Source organism: Cebus imitator, unplaced genomic scaffold (assembly GCF_001604975.1).
Source record: "Cebus imitator isolate Cc_AM_T3 unplaced genomic scaffold, Cebus_imitator-1.0 Scaffold364, whole genome shotgun sequence".
Classification (NCBI taxonomy): domain Eukaryota; kingdom Metazoa; phylum Chordata; class Mammalia; order Primates; family Cebidae; genus Cebus; species Cebus imitator.
This window is the reverse complement of record NW_016107679.1, coordinates 1,778,386-1,797,294: the sequence shown is the minus strand read 5'-3', so window position 1 is coordinate 1,797,294 and position 18,909 is coordinate 1,778,386.

The following is an 18,909-nucleotide window of genomic DNA, read 5'->3' as shown; positions in this document are numbered from 1 at the left end:
CATTTGGCTGAGACATTCCCTAGTGTGCTCTCCAGAAAGCCAGGAGGTGAACAACGAAGTGCATCATTGTGATAGACATGAACATGACTTCTCACCAAGATAAATATCACCATAAATCTATGACTAGCCAATCTGTCCTCCGCTGTTTGAGCTAAAGGATGGCATCATGAGATTGGAGACTTGTCCTGTTCCACTGCCTCCCAGGTCTCCGGCCCAAGGTAAGGATGTTCTCCTGGCTCTGGGCACTTGGCTCAGGTGGGCACACTGGTCTTCTGACAGTCTCCCTGCAGCTCTTCTCCCTTCCAGCAGATCCAAGAGATGCAGCTTCATTTGCCCCCGGTGGCCTCAGTCATTCTTTTACTGGGGTTTTCTCCATTTCCAGACCCAGTGAAAAGTAAAGCGCAGGATACCTCCCTCCTCTTCCTGCCCATCCAGCTCATTTTCCTCCCACAGTCCACAAGCAAACATAGCGGGGCACAGATGTCTTAAAAGATCTTAAATTGTATTAATGATGTGTCTCCCTTGAGGTGTGATGGCTTTTCCTTCACTAACTCACTACCCTGCACTGTCCTGGGTACTGGTCTAGCCCAGCAATTCCCTTCTCCATCAAGGAAGGACGTCAGGGGTTAAACATAGGCCGGCTCATCCTCAAGTCTTGGGGGCCTTTATTTACATGTCAGTGATAATAAAAATAAAATAACAAAATATAAATAAAAAATAATAATTAAGAGGAAATGAGGGAGCACTATTTACTGAAGGTTTGCTCTCAGACAGGTGCCGTGCTAAGCTTTGACATACATATTTTAAGCCTCACAGCAGCCCAGTGAACTAGATAGAATCTCCATTTTAAAGAGAGACAGGGATGGTAATAAGTTTGCTCAAGGTTACACAACGAGTAGAGCCAGAATTCAATCTCAGGTTTATCTGACTCCAAAATACTCTTGTCTCTGTGAAAATAATATATTCATTTTATTAAAATATCCATGCCTAAAGGAAAGAATAAAGAAGACGGTGAAGAATCACATGTAATTATGTTGCTCAGATATAATCACCATTGACATTTGGGTATTTCATTTTAGACCTTTTCCCTGTATGCATCTACATAGAAATACACGCACACCAAGCACATATTCATTCGTACGTCAAATAATTTTTAAATATATACTATGTTGTGGGTACTGCTCTACACGCTGGAGTACCCCAAGTCCCTGAAGAGCTTACATTCTAGTGGGGGAGTCAGAAAATAAGCAAATAAGCCAGGCTGGGTGAGGTGGCTCATGCCTGTAATCCCAGCCCTTTGGGAGGCCGAGGTGGTAGGATCACTTGAGGTCAGGAATTTGAGACCAGCCTGGCCAACATGGTGAAACGCTGTCTCTGCTAAAAATGTAAAACTTAGCCTGTTGTGGTGGCGGGTGCCTGTAATCCCAGCTACTCGGGAGGCTGAGGCAGGAGAATCACTGGAACCTGGGAGGCAGAGGCTGCAGTGAGCTGCAATCGTGCCGCTGCACTCCAGGCTGGGTGACAGAGCGAGACTCTGTCTCATAAAGAAAAAAAGAAAAGAAAAGAAAAAGCAAGCAAGAAAATAGCCAGATAAATTTCCATTATAATGTGTGTTACCAGGTCTGGCTACACAGGTTGTGCACAGAAGAACTCCAGCGGGAGCCAGTCACACTGCAGTTAAAGTGAATGGCATCCCCAGGAATTGGGCAGTGCACAACCTATACACACATAATGGGTAATGATATGAGACATAAAGCAGAATAAAGAGAAATATTATTTTATGAATAGGAGATAAGAAAATGCCTCTCTGAATAGGGAATATTCGAGAGTTATCTTAAGAAAGTGAGAGAGCAGGGCCAGGTGCAGTGGCTCATGTCTAATCCCAGCACTTTGGGAGGCCAAGGTGGGGGGAATCATGAGGTCAGGAGTTCAAGACAAGCCTGACCAACATGGTGAAACCCCATCTCTACTAAAAATACAAAAATTAGCCAGGCGTGGTGGCACATGCCTATAATCCCACCTACTCAGGAGGCTGAAGTAGGAGAATGGCTTGAAACCAGGAGGTGGAAGTTGCAGTGGGCTGAGATTGCGCCACTGCACTCCAGCCTGAGTGACAGAGACTCCGTCTCAAAAAGAAAAAATAAAAATAAAAGTGAGAGAGCAAACTCAGAGGAATCTGAGAGAAGAGACTTTCAAGTGGGGGAATAGCAAATGCAAAAATCCTAAGGCAAGGATGTTACGGGCATGATTGGGGAACAGCAAAGGGGCTGGTGTGGGCAGAGGGCAGTGAGGGACAGGAAGAGGGTGGGAGACAAAGACGAGATCAGAGAGGTAGTGGGGGCCAGGTCATGGGGCCTTGTGGACATGGTAAACACTTTAGAATTCATTCTGTGTGTTGGAAGCCACTGACGAACTGTAAGCAGAGATGAATGTCTTCAGGATGAGCCTGGCTGCTGTACAGAGAACACAGTGAGGAGGTAGAGAGGCCAGGTAGAATCAGAGGGTGATACTGGTAGCTTAGAGTGGGCTGGCAGCTGTGGAGTGATAAGAAATAGGAGATGTTTCAGGGTATTGCTAACAGAGCAGATCTCAGGAAGAATCAGCAAAATTGCCAATGCATCACTGTAGAATGTGAGAGAAACAGGGAAGTCGGGGTGACCTGCGTGGACAGGGGGATGTTATGAGACATGGAGCACAGAAGGGGCACATCTGGGAAAAAACAAAAATTCCATTTGGGGAACTAAGTGTGAGATGCCTGTTGAGCAGCCAAGCAGAGATGTGTTGAGACCGGAGATGGCGTTTCAGAATTTGCACTGTGTAGGTGTTTTCAACCATGGGCCAGATGAGATCTCCTGCAGAGAGTATGGAAAAGAGAAGAGGTCTGAGGACTGAGTCCTGGAGCAAAGCTACATTCAAAAGTAAGAGAAATGAGGAGAATCTGGCAAAATCATCTAAGAAAGGATGGCCAAAGAAGCAAGAGGAAAAGCCAGAGGGTTTGATGTCCCAGAAACCACAGAAAGCAAGTGTTCTAAGCAGGAGGAAAGTGACCATCTAGTGGGCGATGCTGAGCCAAGCCTGGCATTGATGACTTCACAAGAGTAGCTTGGATGGAATAGTAGGAAGAAAAACACAATCGAAGTAAATTTAGGAGAAAATGTGCAGAAAGGAAATAGAGGCAAAAATAAATAGCTGTTTCCAAAAGTTTTGCTGTGAAGGGAAGCAAAGGTGACAGTAACTTATAGGAGATGGGCGTCAAGGGAAGTTTTATATTTCATTTTAGCTTTTTGAATGAGTCATATTATGACAAGTTTTTAAGGTGATGGTAACCATGCAGAGGAGAAGGGGGACGTGATTATGACGGGTCCAAGCCCTAAAAGGAGGCAGAATGAGTAGAATCTTCTATACAAGTTGAGCGATATGTCTTTGCTAGAGTAATGGTCGCAGATTAACTATAATAAAAGAACATATAAATATGTGTAATAGGCTTATACTATATATATTACCTTAATGTCTGCTTTTCAATTGGCTATCTTCTGATAATATTACTTTATAAATAAAATTAGATCAATACCACATGGTCTCACAGTATTTCAGAGCATGCTTCTTCCATAATTTATTTAATCAATCTCCTCTTATTGGACACTTCGGTTGTTTTTAGTTGTTCACTGATACAGAGAATGAAAAGCCAGGCTCTTAGACTCTGATGCCCTGACTATGTGCCTCCTGCAGAAGTCATCCTGAGCTAGTCAACGTGGAGCTGCCCCTGCCCAAGCTTAATCCCCCCTCTAAGTTTGGAACCCTGCTCTACGTTCAAGACACAGAGCACAGCTGGGAAGAATTACTTGATCCCCTGCTAATCGTGCCACTTGTTCCAACCTCAGCCTCCAATAGCCAGAGGGATGTGCCCACTCTGTGCTGGGTAGGGCACAGGAGAGTTGAAATAGACAGGGCTTCTTCCTGCTTTGCAACTCACAAGAGCTAAAAAAATCTGTAAAGTGCCATGGGGCCATGGTCTCTAGCCCTGGAGTTTGAGAATGTTCTACATCTAATTATATTAAATATTTTAAGAAACATTTTTAGACATAGAAAAACTGAAAGCACAAAAACCCAAATAGCATGCTCTAAATTTCCCAGCAAAAAATAAAATAAAAACGAAGCTGAGAATCCCACTCAGATCTGTTTAACTCTAAAGCATTCTTTCTTCCCCCTTCCCATTGCCCTCCATGTTTCACAAAGCCCTGCTCACCATCACTTCACAGCCTTCCCAGGCTTCCCAAATAGAGCAAAGCAATTCCCTCCTGGGAACAGAGACCACCCTGAGCCAAGGGTTTCTCAGAGTCCAGTCTAGGCCCGTCCAGCTTGATCTCCAATGTCTCCTTCATACGCTCTGTGAAGCCACTCAGGTCACTTCCTAGTCCCAGTCGCAGTGTATCCTGCAATCTCCCGCTCCTTTCCTTTCCTTCTGCACTTTATATGTCCAATGCCCTTCTTTAGCTCTAAATTCTGTTCTACCCACTCTTCCAGGTCTGGCTCATATGCCACCTCCTCCAGGAAGCTTCACACAGTGTCACTGGGCTTGCTCACCTCAAAACTCCTATAGCACTTTATATGTCCCTGTTGCATGAGCCTTAACACTTACCATCTTGTTTGGAGGTCATTTTCACATATATCACATATTTTCTCCCCTAACTTCATCAGACTATAAGCTACTTGAGGGCAGGGATTATGTCTGAATTATCTAAGTAACTCCTCCAGGAGCTGGCCCAGTACCTGGCACAAAGGTTATAGGTTTGAAGGATGGATGCATGGATGCATGGATGCATGAATGGACAGATGGATGGACAGATGGATGGATGGGTGGATGGATTTCCTACATATTCCTGGCTTAATAACTTTTTTGGATGAGTTCATTTTGTTTTATTTAAATTCTAGAACCTGTCCTTACTGACATGGTTATGTAGGGCTGTCCCTAGTGCCTCAAAATTCCCTAATACATGTCTTTCTTCCATTCCTGTTGTTGTTAGTTACCTAGAAGCTCCAACTCTTCTCCATCTCATCTGCTTAAAGATAATACTGTAGGTTTTTCATAATTACCTCACTCAAATATTCCTAGCAGAAAAGTCAGGTAATAGGCACTTATAATATAGTCTTGCCAGGAGCATCTGAATTTTAACAGGACACTCCAAAGGCAAAAAGTACAGGTGTCTAGTAAAGGTATTTTATATACCGTGATAGGAGGTGGACAGAAACCTGCCTAATTGCATATGCTGTGACTGGTAAGGCTGGTCCTGTGGCCAAGCTTCCTGCGGCTGAGTAGGAATTAGCATGAGAAGTCCACATCATTTCCTCCTGCCCCAGCCTTGACCCAGGGACTGAGAGCAGAACATCTCATGGCTATTGTCTCAACTGATAGACACCTTTGGCCATGCCAGCACTTTGGCAGGCACTAACTTGGGGACTGCAGAGGTCACAGTGCTCAGGAGTAACTCTTCTCAAGGGTTAAAGTACACTAGCAAATCTGCAAGCTAGAGACCCTGGGGTGAGGGGGAGGGAGAGGAAAGTGCACTAACAAGGCCTGGCTCACACTCTAGATGTCTGAAAGCCAAGAGCAGGGCTACAGGCACTTCCCACAGATGCATCAGGAGGCAGGCAGCCACCAAGCTACCTTTCTGGGCCCTCTCCCCAAGAGCAGGACATCAAGGGCATGTGGGAGAGCTCCCTGAGCTTGGGAAGGAAGGGCAGAGCAAGCAGGTTGGGAGACAGGAGTCACTGCTACCCCAGCTGCTGAGCCCCAGCCTGTCTGCAGGGAAGTAGCCCCCTCTACCTGAGCCAGGCTGATCTTCCTAGCATCCTACTCTGGAAATGTGTGGGCAGCAGTTAGGAAGCCAAAAGGAATCTTTTGAGCACCTGCTCTATACTGATCCGTGGGATCAGCAAGGCTATAAAAGAAGGATTCATTTATGGAGGAACCAAGAGGTAATGAACAGAAGCATGGGGCTTGGGGGCTGAACTCAGTTCCACCACTACCAGCTATGTAGCTTTGATCAAAACATCAACTTTTTACCAGGCTTCACTTGGCATAAAATTATTATAAAACAGTACTTACTTAATTGATTGGGGAAAAAGAAATGTAAGGCACCCAGCACAATGCCTGCATCCACAGTATGAGTTCAAGTGATGTCAGCAGTTGTCAAGGAGATTCCAGTCTGGCTGGTCTGTACATTAGAAACGATATTCAGGCAATGAATAGGAGTGAAGTAGCAAGGTTGGTGCTTTTCCTTTGGTCCATGCTTTCTGCAATGGGAATATTTATGTTTTAATAAACCACTCAGAATGGCAATCAAAGTGGCATTGGATCCATTTTCCACAGAATGCCCACACTGGCTCATAACAGCATTGGACCATCTGTGGAAGATTAAAGAATCGTAAGATCTCTTGACTCCAACTCTAAAAGATTCTGATTTATAAGGTCTGAAGTGCAGACCAAGAATATATGTATGTATTTTGAGACAGAGTTTCACTCTTGTTGCCCAGGCTGGAGTACAATGGCATGATCTCGGCTCACTGCAACCTCTATCTCCCGAGTTCAAGCAGTTCTCCTGCCTCAGCCTCCTGAATAGCTGGGATTACAGGCATGAGACACCACATCCAGCCAAGATTATCTTTGTATTTTTAGTAGAGACAGGGTTTCACAATGTTGGTCAGACTGGTCTCAAACTCCCGACCTCAGGTGATCCGCCTGCCTCAACATCCCAAAGTGCTGGGATTACAGGCATGAGCCACTATGCCCAGCCAAGGATATCTATTTTTAAATAGCTTTCTACATGATATTAGAATGTGGCTTGATTGAAAACTGCTGTCCTAAATGGCCTGGAAGTGGTCTGGAGGGTCCCGCAGGCTTCAAGGCATGGGTAAGAGAATGGCAGCTCCCAGAATGTAACCATTTACCCTTTCAGACAGCAACCACCCCAGCCTGCCACAGCCTAAGCTAACAGCTTCATCTCTTCCACTCTTTCCCAAGGACCTCATCGGAGCACTTCTGTCCTCATTACCTGGCCCTGCCCACTCACACAATGGAGACTCCCTTGCAAGCTCCCTTGGTTGCTTCATTTTAGCTTGTGAGACTTCAGGGACTCAACTTCCTGAAAAAACTAAATTGAAATACTTCCTCCCTAATAACTTAGGACCTCTTAGGGAACTTAGTTCTCTAAGGAGCCAGAAGGAAAGAATATGAAAGCACTCTGCTCAGTCTTTGATTGGTGGCCACAGATGTGTTATCCCAGGCTCTCAGGTGGTCTCCTAGCTGGGAAATGTAAAATCCAAATATCTTTAGGTCAGAGATGGAACACCTTCACATCTAAATGCCAGTAACTGCATATGAAGGCCTCATGGTACACAGTGGAGGAAGCCCATTTTCTAGAATCTGAAGGTCCTTGAGCTGAAAAAGATCAAAGAATGACAGAGAGAAAAAGAAGAGGGCTGTACAACAAGAGTCTCAGTATTTTACTTACCAGTGAGAATATGAGAAGACTGAGCCTATTCGGGGAACCAATAGGAGCAACCACCATAGTAACTCAGCAAGGGATACAGAAAACCCTCAGGAAATAATTGCCCTAAGGCAGGGGCCAGTGCCTGAATTTATACACAGTAATTCAGCCATTGGAGGAGAGGGATGATTTTGCATATTTTGTAATGTCCCTACCCTTGAAACCCAAGGTGTGCCCCAGTGATATGGTCTGGCTGTGTCCCCACCCAAATCTCATCTTGAATTCCCATATGTTATGGGAGGGTCCTGGTGGGAGGTAATTGAATCATGGGGGTGGGTCTTTCCCATGCTGTTCTTGTGATAGTGAGTAAGTCTCACTAGATTTGGATGGTTTTATAAGGGGGAGTTTCCCTGCACAAGCTCTCTCTCTTTGCCTGCTGCCAACCATGTAAGATGTGACTTGCTCCTCCTTGCTTTCCACCATGATTGTGAGGCTTCCCCAGCCATGTGGAACTGTAAGTCCATTAAACCTCTTTCTTTTGGAAATTGCCCATTCTCAGGTATGCCTTTATCAGCAACGTGAAAACAGACTAATACACCCAGGGCACCTACCACTTCCAGAGTCCTCTTTTAAGCTATCTTGCTCTTAACACAAGATCCCAAGCCCCAGAAAATGGCCTGGAGTACGAATGTAATCCAAGGGTAGTCAATAGAGGCTAAAGGAGAATGTGAGGTAACCTAGAACAAGAAGTCTCAAACAGCCAGTGGTGGGTTACGCCTGTAATCCCAGCACTTTGGGAGGCCAAAGCAAGAATAGCCAGAACTCAAGAGTTCAAGACCAATCTGGGAAATATAGTAAGACCTCATCTCTACTAAAAATAAAAAGTCAAAATTAGCCGAGCATGGTGGCATGTACCTACAGTCCCAGCTACTTAGGAGGCTGAGGCAGGTGAATCACTGGAGTCTGCAGTGACCCATGTTCATACCACTGCACTCCAGCCTGGGCAACAGAGTAATACCCTGTAGAATAAAAAAGTGGTCTCAACTGGGGAGGCCAACTAAGCAAGCCAATCTGATGCCTAAAGAAATTTATTTAACAAATATTTGTTGAGCACCAACTACGTTTAGACATTTTAAAAATCTTATTTAATAAATGCTTCTATTGCATGCATTCTGTGCCAGACAATAATCTATGTGCCTTATAAATATTAATTCATTTAATTCCCATAACAACTCTATTAAGTTAACTACTACTGTTTTCTCTTTCTAAGATAAAGAAAACTAGAGGTGTAGAGAGCCTAAGTAACTTTCCCCAAGGAGTAACAACTAATCAATTAATTATTAAGTGGTAAAGACACTCTTTGATGTATTTGGGATAGATCAATAAGCAAAAGAGACAAAACTCTAAGCCCTCCTTAAACTGATCATTTTTGGTTTGGATATTTAAAGAGAGAGTGAGTTGAGTCACACTGGGAGCAGAAGAAGAAAAAAACCAGCATGAAAGCTGACAGGGAGGCCATGTGGCAGCAGAATGTTCAAGTTAAACGCCAGTGAACTTTGGGTGAGGGCCCAGTAGGAGAAGCAAGTCACACAAAGACCTGCCTGCTGTCAGCAATGTCATGAGGACGAGATTCTTCCTACAGCCCCCAAAGGCCAAGGAATGCAGCTGAGTTTTTTATCCTCTCATCCCTACAACAAAGCCACCAGTACTGAAATAATCTGTGGAATTTGTGTTCTTCATATTCTTAAGAGCCTCTGACATTCAGCCCTCTGGTGCCCTAATCCCTTATAAAGTAAGGACTGCACAAAGACAAACCCAAAAAGTCAGCATGCACAAAAAATCTCCTAGAAAGGTTAAAAGCTTGAAATTGCACTGCTTTGGGACAAGCACAACCATGGAGTGAGGCACAAAGGTGGGATGACAATCACTTCTCCTTCAGAGAAGTACAGGGCTGGCACAGAATAATGCCCTTGGGATCAGCCTCAGTTAACATCAACTCAACAGGAACAGTGGCAGAAGTCCTAGACTTGCAATTTTCCACTTCAACCAGCAGGGGATGTAGCAGCACATCAGTGCATCTTATACGTTAAACTGGCCTTGTGGCCTTGTTACATTGGTTTCTGTGCATAATGTCAGGTAGCTTCAACATTATCAACAGGGCTGAGAAGAAAGGCCCTCTCCCTCACCTGGAGGATAGCGACAGCCGAGAAAGCTGACGTTTCTGAAGTAACATCGCAGAAGAAACAGAGCAAAATGGCAGTCATTATGTGGAAACTGAGGATTTTATGAGCACATCTGAGATGCCCCACGGGAACTCTCAGAAACAATTTGGAAGCATTTGACAGGAGGCAACCACATCTTGTAGTTAAAACCACAATAATGCTTTGGTTTTTTCCCTGAGAACCCATTCAAACCTTCACTGAGTCAACTTGATGCTGGTAGGGAACACTCAGCAGGAAGCTTTGGCAATTCCACGCAAGTCAGAAAGAGTACTTAGCAAGGGCTGGCTCATTGGAATGTGGTCCATTAGGCAGGAGAGTCAGCCAGGGTCAGAATCGTAAGGCCTTCAGAGGTGGAAAGGTCCATAAGCATTGGCTTTCCCTCACATCACAGATAAGGGAACTGATGACATTTTACGTACTCACTGCATGAATTTCACACAACCGTGCCTTCCCCCATATCAAGATTTACCAGCTCCTGCTACTCTCCCCAAGAAGAGGGCCAACCCTCCCAGCACCCTAAGCAAATTGACCTCCTCTCATCTTTTTCCTTCAGTTAAGTGTTCAGGGCAATAACTTGGGAAAGCTTATTTTTAACCAGAAATCCCTGCCTAACTTAATGAGTTGTACGGTCTTCAGCATGGCAAGGTCCCAAGAAGTTGCATGATTAATAATTATGATGCTGGTGATGACGATGATGATGTAAAGAAGAACAGCAATAATGACAGTAGCAATAATGGCAATAGCAACATTTGAACTGGGCACTATACCAAATGCTTTATACACATTCCCTCACTGAATGTTCACCACCAATCTTCAGAAATAAGTAGTATTCTCATAGTACCGATAGAAACACTGAGGTTCAAAGTCAAGATATACACTTCAAGTCACCAAGTTATTAAGTAATAAAGGGAAGATTTGTACCCAGATCTGTCTGACTCTGAAGCGCATCTCTCCTTACCTCTTGATAGATGCAATTCAATACCCACCTTCTCATTTCAGGAAGGAAAGGGAGATCAGGTGTGCAGGAGGCTGAACATACTGCACAAGAAGGCCATTTCTACCTTCGTTCTCTGTTACTGGTTCCCACTGGCCAGCTCTGTCTGCCTCCCACCTTCTTAGAGGTCCCAAGCATTTTCTATAGACTGGTAGGAAAACTGGGGAAGTCAAAAATCTTCTTAACTTAGGAAAATATTAGCCGTTTATTCAGTGGGGAAAGAAAACCTAGGGTGAAATAGAGCCTAGAGAGTCAGTCTTGAGGAAAATCAAGTCAACCACATTCACAATCCTATTCATTTTCTAACCCATTTAAATGAAATTCTAATTGCATAAAACAACCAATTTTGCTCATTAAGGTTCAATTAAATTCATCTGAAACTCAGGATAATAGCATTGTTGTTGAACAGCCATATTAAAGATGAAACATAATCTCTCTTGACTCCATTTCCTTTGACAAAATAAAGTTCAGCTGCTAATGAGCCCACGATACCAGGCTTCATTTATAAACGGCAACAAAGTGTGCCAGTTTTTGAACAGCAGTTTTTTTTCTAAATTATCATCATCAACAGCCATTTCCTTTGTTACCAAAATACACAGAAATGATTACGAGGCCTTTTTTATTATTATGGCTTTGATTTTGGGGGAAAAATATGAAATGAATAGCTGCATAATCATATCACAGTAAAGTCACACCCTGGAAGTCCACAGGGGGCGGCCTCAAAGCCTTGACGCAGGGCATTCTATGAGCTGAGCAGACATGTCAATTTCCAGCCTTTCAGGTCTCAGACAATCCCTCCCCTAGAGTCTAAATCTCTTTGTTTCAGGGCAAACAAGAAATGTTTCTCTCTACTTAGGTGGCCCATACCCCTATATTTTTATAGTCTCAGAAAAGAACCTATTTGCTCTCTAGAGTCAAGGAAGCAAGAAAGAGTCTGTCCAGTGTGAGTCTGCCTTGGCAGGCAGCCTTGTCAGCCTCTGGTATACCTGGCTCCTTCTATGGGCAGCCATCAGGATGGCAGGAGGCTGCCATGCCCCTTCTCAAGGCCTTGCTGTGTTCACAGCTAACCTCACCTGGCAGAGTGCCTGTGCCTGTCAGCAGTATTGCCACTCTCTAGCCCTGAGATATTAATCTAGTGGCCAAAGTCAAAGCAAAGGCCATCAGCCCCTAGCCCAGTGTATTAGTCACAGTTCTACATAAAAACAGAACCAACAAGGTATATATAGATAGAGGTGGTATAGATGATTAGATAAAGACATATATATATATATATGAGAGGGGATTTATTATGGGAATTGGTTGTGCAATCAGGGAGGCTAAGTCCCATGATATGCTGCTTGCAAGCCAGAGAACCAGGGAAACCAGAAGTGTGGCTCAGTTCAAGTCTGAGGCCTGAGAACTGAGGGGCCACTGGTACATGTCCTGGTGTCTGAAGGCCAGAGAACCTGCAGTTCTCATGTCCAAGTGCAGGAGAAGCTGGGTGTCCCAACTCCAGAAAAGAGAGCAAATTCATCTTTCCTTTGCGTTTTCATTCTATCTGAGCCCTCAGCCAACTGGATGGTGCCCATTCACATTGGGTGAGGGAGTGTATTAGTTTGTTCCCATGCTACTAATAAACACATACCCAAGACTCAGTAATTTATAAAGGAAAGAGATTTAATGGACTCACACTTCTACATGGCTGAGGAGGCCTCACAATCAGAGCAGAAGGCAAAGAAGGAGCAAAGGCATGTCTTACATGGTGGCAGGCAAGAGAATGTGCACAGGGGAACTGCCCTTCATAAAACCATCAGATCTCATAACACTTATTCACTGTCAGGAGTACAGCACAGGAGAAACCTGCCGCATGATTGAATTACATCCCACCAGGTCCCTCTCACAACGCATGGAAATTATAGGAGCTAAAATTCAAGATGAGATTTGGGTAGGGACACAGCCAAACCATATCAGAGGAAGTCCTTTTCACTCAGCACACTGATTCAAATGCCAGTCTCTTCCGGAACACTCTCACAGACACACCCAGAAAAAATGCTTCACCAGCTATCTGGCTATCCCTTAATCCAGTCAAGTTGACACCTAAAATCAACCATCACACCAGTGAGAACATAAGTCTGGCCAAGTGGCATTCAATCAGGCAAGTGTCTGGTATTTAACCAAGCTTAGTGAGGGTCTGATATGTGCAGGAAATATGGAGAAAAATCAGGCCTGTGGAGTATGGCGTGAGTAGAGCATATAAGAATGCAGGTCCACAATCCCTTATCCAAAACACTTGGAGCTAGGTTTGTTTTGTGTGAATTCCGAATTGCTCGGATTGTAGAAAGGCCTACCAAATATCATATATTGCCTAACACCTCATGTGAGTATTCTGTAGTGATGTGCGCGAATATTTATACTAAATGAATGAACAAAAATGTAAACAGTTTCATAACAGTTCAGATAAGGTCATTTTGCTCCTAAATGAGTTATGAAAATTTTTCTGGAAGCAAAGGAAGACCCACCTAGGAGGCGAATAAAAAGGGGTTTGATCTGAAATGTGATGAATGACTGGATCCATCTGACTCCACCTTCTAGAGTTCGCTTGCATGTTGGAAGAAACACAAATGCAGTGAACTGAGAGGTGTTAACCTTACTGGAACCCCTGGACTCCTACAGGTAGAGTGTGAAAGGCCCTTTCTGAGTGTGGCGCCAAGGGATTTGCCTTTCTCCAAAGAGCTGCTGCAAGAGGGTTGTGTCCAGTGTTCTGGGGCTGCTGGAACTAAGGATCAGACTCCCCCACATTTAACTTTCCAGGGCAGCTCTGTGGCCAGTGTGTACCTGTCCTCTTTGTAGGCTGTCTTCCACTGAAAAGACCCACCACCCCGACTAGCACAATCAGTCACACACCTGGCCCAATGAACAGAAGGCAAGTCCACATTTGGCCAAATGGACAGCCTTTGCAAATGGGTGAGTATACTAAATAATATATTCAAAAGAAATCTGCATATGCAAGAAAATATACTCTTACAAAAATATTCACCTAATGCCTCTTAGTCTTCAGGAGCTGTGACAGAAACACATTGAATTTTTTTTTTTAATCTTGCATTTTTTTTTTTTTAATGGTGTAATAGGCCTGGCATAGTGGCTCATACCTATAATCCTAACACTTTGGGAGGCCAAGGTAGGCCCAGGAGTTTGTGACCAGCCTGGGCAACATGGTAAAACCATCTCTACAAAAAATACAAAATTAGCTGGGGGTGGTGGCATATGCCTTCTTAGGAGGCTGAGGTGGGAGGATCACTTGAGCCTGGGAGGCAGAGCCTGCAGTAGGCCAAGATCACCTCACTGCACTCCAGCCTGGGCAACAGAACAAGAACTTGCCTGAAATACAAAAAATAAAATAAAATGCTATAATATATGGAGACTGAATGAATACTGTTCAGTGAAAACTAAGAAGCTAATTGAGGAATTAGATAGCAATGGTGGCTGTACACCTTGTGAACACAGTAAAAGCGACTTGATTTTACATTTAAAAGGATGAATTTTATGGTATATGGATTATCAATTTAAAAAAAAACCTAAATAGTTTAAAGTTAACTGTGAAATGACTTTCAGCTCCACTGCAGTCCTATAACCACACTGAGACCTATCACCCCTGGAATCTCAAATGTAGAAATCCAAAACCAATGCCTCTCCCTCAGACCCTGCCTCCTGATGAAAGACCTTTCAGCCTCCCTCCCGCTATATCGGCTCAACAGTTGTCTTCGTTTTCTATTGGTGCTGTAATGCTTAAATTCAGTGGCTTAAAACAACATGCATGTATTCTCTTACAGTTCTGGAGGCCAGACGTCTGAAATCAGTTTCACTGAGCTCACGTCAAGATGTCAGCAGGGCTGGTTCCGTACTGAGGCTTCTGGGAAACAATCTGTCCCCTTGCCTTTCCAGCTTCTAGGAGCCACCTACATTCCTTGTTTCTGGCCCTTTCCTCTATCTTCAAAAAAGATCCCTTCCACCCCATGGCTGTCTTTGTCACTGACCCTCCTGCTTCCCTCTTAGGAGGAACCTTGTGATTCACACTGAGCCCACCCAGATAATCCAGGATAATCTCCTTATCTCAAGCCTTTAACTTAGTCACATCCACAAAGTCTCTTTCTGCCACTTCAGGTAACACTCACAGGCTCTGGGATGAGGCTACAGACATCTTTGGGAGCCATAATCCAGTCTCCTACGGCCTTCCACTTCCTAGAGCTTCCTCTCTTGTCTCCCAGTCAGTCCCCTCTTGACATCAACTACCTTTCTTATCCAATACAGAAAATGGGTGGAAAGAAACTATTCCCTTTCCAGCATCTTCAGTTCTCTCGCACTCTTTTCCTTACACCAAACCCAGCTGGATGCCCCTCCTGGAACAATTCTAGAATCTGCCTTCTCTGTTCTTACAATCAGGAAATCAGTCTTCCGGATAAAATCTCCCCTTTCCTGTGTAAAACCAGCAACTCCATCTCTGCTCCTAATCCCTTTCCCCCACTTCAGGATTCCTCCAGAAATTATTCTGTTTAGATCTTCCATCTCTGCCCTTCAACTAGATCCTTTCCCTTAGAAATAAATACTTTCTCCTACCAAAAAGAAAAAGTGGCCGGGCACAGTAGCTCACGCCTGTAATCCCAGCACTTTGGGAGGTTGAGGCGGGCAGATCAGTTAAGGTCAGGAGTTCAGGACCAGCCTGGCCAACATGGTGAAACCCTGTCTCTACTAAAATGCAAAAAATTAGTCGGGTATGGTAGTGTGTGCCTGTAATCCCAGCTACTCGGGAGGCTGATACAGGAGAATCCCTTGAACCCAGGAGGCACAGGTTGCAGTGAGCTGAGATCGTGCCACTGCACTCTAGCCTGGGCGATAGACCGAGACTCCATCTGAAACAACAACAAAGAAAAAGTGAGGACTTCTTGTTGTTCCCTGGCTAAGTAAAATTTAAAATCCTGGGCATAGGACAACAAATAATCCTAAGAGAACTACAGAATGTTGAAGGAAGAAAGCAGACTAACAAAGGACTTCAGGATTTAAGGAATCCGTGTGAACAAGGCTGAGTTCTCTGGGTTTTCTTTTTATCTCCTATATACTTTGGATTTGGAACTGGAATATCCTGTAAATGGCAACAACCAACAATCAAACAAAATTTAAAAAGAAAAAAGCCCCAGAAAAAGTCTGTTATGTCTAGTCAACGAACAGGGAAAGGATCCATCCCACAAAACAAAAGCGTTGACAATGCTCCTCCTACCCCTGTCAAACACCGTGCATGTCCCCTGCTTCCACAGTGTCAGTGAAGACCACACGGGAAGTCTGGGATTCCCCTCCACACTTGGTGGCGGCAAGTGACCCAGGACAAGGTTTCCCTCCCCGCCCCCCAGCACTGTGTTGGGGGTTCTGCACTCTATTCTCCCAGTTACATACCCTTACTAGGAGTTGGTAACATTTTCTTTTTGCTTTGTCCACTGCTTCTTTTTGAAACATATTCTTCCCTTGCTGTCCAGGAAACCACAGCAGCCTGGGTTCCCCATCTCACTGAGCTTTTCAGCCCGCACGCACTGGATCCTCTTTTTCTACTCAACTATGTTTAGCTGTTCTCTAGGGTTCTGATCTCTGCTCATTTCTTTTCTCATGTGACATGTCTTCTCTCTAATTAGCCTGCCCTCCATTCCCCTAGATTTTTACTTACTTAAAAAAAAAAAAAAAGTTGAAACAAGAAGGAATAAGACTGGAAAATAAGGATTAAAAATGAAAAAAAAAGTCACATTCATTGAAGTGTAATTTATACACAGTTCATCCATTTTAGTGTTAAGTTCTATGAATTTTGACAGACATATGCAGTCTTGTTACTGCCATCATAATCAAGATAAAGAATATCTCCATCACCCCCAAAATGTTCCCTTACATCCTTTGGTGTTATCCTTTCCCCCACCTCCAGTCCTTGGCAACCACTGGATCTGTTTTCTGTCCCTATAGTTTTGCCTTTGCCAGGAGGTAATTTTCCTGTACATATTTACATCTACCAATAAAGATAGTGCCTTTCACATTCAGATCTCTAATGTTAACCTTTCTTTTGAGCTTCAGACTCACCTCTCCAATGTCTCATTTGGGTCAGACTGAGGATCTTTTCTTCTTCATGCCTTGAGAAGGTGGAGTGATTCAAGTTACTCAACCTCTGTGAGTTTTAGTTTTATTCCATAAAAGAGGGTGATGGTACTTATTTTACTGATTTATTGGGGGGGCTTAAATAAGATAAACGCCGCCTAGGAGACGACAGGCTGTGTGTACAACAGATGCTCAATGCATAATTAATCAGCTGCTTTTGATGAAGTTTCATTTTCTCAAAGGGACCTCAAAGTTGTCTGGCCACCTTCAGATAATGAAGCATGGGGTTTCTGAGTCATAGGCCAATTTGCTGGAGCGTTCAGGCCTCATCAGAGACTAGAAATCATTCTTCCCACTGGCCAGTGCTATCTATGTGTTCCTATAACATGTCGGTGAGAGGATGTGTAACTCTTCAGATAACTGCTCATCTGAATTCTCGGAAAGACTTTGCAATACAATTGAGTCTTGCAACCAACCAATTACTTCATGTAATGAGAATGCCTTAGGATCTCTGGTTAGCTTCAAGTTTATGGGGCTGATTTATATCTTAAATGAAGATTGTTTCATTTCAGATTCCTTTTACTTAAAGGCAAAAATAAAGCACAGTGTTATACTGCAGAAGATACTACTCTAATGATTATTCATAGGGCCTCCAGGGCCTTTAGAGTAACATGTGCACGAAAGGCCTTGTTTCACATTGGATGGGTACAGGGAGAGGTGGCAGGCCCATCCACTGCTGCACACTTTTGTATTCTAAGTCACCATGTTTTCACATACTGTGACCCAGCAGCAATGTGTAATAAATTCTGAGAAGCCATGTGATACTTCAGTGGATGCCACTTCTCAATTTCTCTCTAGTTGAACTAAAATGAAAAAAAAAAAAAAANAAAAAAAAAAAAAAAGAGAAGAAAGAAAAAGAAAAGTCCTTTAATAAAAGTAAACTGACAAGGATCATATTGTTCTCACTTAGAACAGACAAAAAGGAATTAAAATGTTATGACATACGCCAGGCCGTTTTCACTAATCCCTTAACCTCCAGAGAAAGGGCTTGCAATTAGTATTACATTAGAATTGTCACAGCTAAGCAATTCTTTTTAATACTAGAAGGACTTTAGCTGATTTTATACTACACATATACATTAAAAATGCAGTTAGAATAACGCAAAAGAATTAAAATTACAATTGAGGTGCCACACAGTAAGTGAAAAAGGTTTAACGGTCTGTCTGGTCATAGAGCTAATAACCACTTTATGCAGAACACAGTGAAACAAAGGTGCCTTTCTCAATAACCAGAGTGCATCTGTGGCCAGCACTATTTTGCTAAGGCCATATACGGCTGTACTTGGTTACAGGCACATTTGTCAAGTGAGACTATAAAAAACAGCTGTATTTGAGATGGCACAGACCTCTGCACATTTTCTCCCTGTGGCAGCCAATCAGAAATCTTGCTGACAGGCAAACTTGTACAGAACAAATGATCCCATTTAGATTAATTCCCCTTAATGCCTTACCCAGGCCTACTTTGCTGGCATATCATGGAGGCAGGTCAGTTCCATTCAAAACCTGGAGACAGAAAATTCAAGCTTGATTAGTTGATAAAATATACGACTATACTGGTAGAGAATGTGGAGTGCTCAGTCTCTGTAAAAATAAGGCTGGTGGGCTCTACCCCAGCTCAGAGTTCAGACACAAGGTACTCTGCAAAACGAGCACCCAGCCAGAGAGCAGTCTAGGGAACTGGGTTTTAGCTGCGGCTCTGTCCTTACTGTTTTGGTCTTCACTCTCTATCCAGGACCAGGATACACCCATACCTTTTGCCATAAAACTGTGAAATGCCATCCCAATCCCTGGCTCTGGGCTTTTGCCCATAGGATGTTAAGCAACACCACAGAGGGCTGAAATGTGCTTCCACCTGGCTGTGATCGCTCGCTCTCCTGCCTCTGCCATTGACATGAGAAGAACATACCTGGGCTGCCCACTGGGCCCACTAGAATGATAGAGACCAATGGAGCAGGTGTGTGAGCTAGTCCATGCCAAGCTCAGCTGTCCAGCCAAGCCCTGCCCAGATAAGTAGACCCATGAGAGAGATAAATGCTTTCTG